Here is a 1184-nt window from a genome sequence, read left to right as displayed (position 1 = left end):
GGTAAAATTTCAGCCACAACCACGTCTCACAACTGTGAGATAGATGGTTACAGTCTGTAAACGAATCAATACGACGATCCAGCAAAAGCCTCGTGCACCCGAAGAACACGGAGTGACCCAAGGACAACCGCCTTCTGGATTTTTCCCGCAAGTGTTCTAGCATATTGTTGACACGCAGGGATGCTTTTTAGGCTATTAGCAAGTGAAAGCTTGGCACCTCCAAGAGCGCTGATGATAAGGATGATCAGTTTAACAGAATATTCCGGGTACAATCGTTGCAACTCCCTTATAAGGTCTCGATACCTCCCTTTCTTTTTATTCTCCTTGGCTCTGATGTTTTTGTCAGCTGGTGCCGAAAATTCGATAACGAACATGGTTCGCTTCTCGAAGTCAAGAAGAACTATGTCAGGCCTCGAGTGAGCAACAGAAACAATTGTCGAGAATATGAAGTTCCAATATATGCGGCACTTCCCATTCTCGACAATTGACTCAATTTCCCTAGGAGCATTTAGAGGAGCGATATTAAGGTGAATGCCGTAGGAGTGACAGAGATGGTAATAAAGCACTCTTAGTGCCGCATTGTGCCTTTGAATGTAGGTGGTACCCGCGTGTGTTGGACAACTAGATAGTATGTGAGCTAAATGCTCAGGGTGTGCATGGCACGCCCTGCAGCTATCATCGGGAATGTCTTGGCTCAAAATATGGCGACGGTATGTTAAGGAGGAAATGACACCGTCTTGGCATGCAAAAATGAAACCCTCTGTACCAGACTTCAATCCGGGCGATTTAGGGAAAGCAAACGTTAGCTCACAAGACATTGTCTGATCCTTCACATTTCTGTGGAAGATACCGTGCATCCTCTTATCGAGGAGCTGTTGACGAAAGTTTTTCTCTTGTGCTTTCTTAATCCGGGCTTTCAGGAGTGAGTACTCGAGATAGATTAGATTTGATGCATTTTGCTCACCCCTAATACCGAAGTCAAGTCCGACTGTTTCAGCAGCCTCCTCCGCTGCTTTGTATAGAAATGCTCCTTTGCCCACTTCTTCGTGATTCCTGACCATTTTAAGAAGAGGGGGTCTTCTATTTGCAACTCTATTTGCTGTACCCAGAATAATCCTGTTGTGAAGACATTCAAGACTCAATATTCCGCGACCCCCTTGACGGCGTGAGATGTACAGTCGCGG

Source organism: Belonocnema kinseyi, chromosome 7 (assembly GCF_010883055.1).
Source record: "Belonocnema kinseyi isolate 2016_QV_RU_SX_M_011 chromosome 7, B_treatae_v1, whole genome shotgun sequence".
NCBI classification, from domain to species: domain Eukaryota; kingdom Metazoa; phylum Arthropoda; class Insecta; order Hymenoptera; family Cynipidae; genus Belonocnema; species Belonocnema kinseyi.
This window is presented reverse-complemented; position numbering follows the sequence as displayed.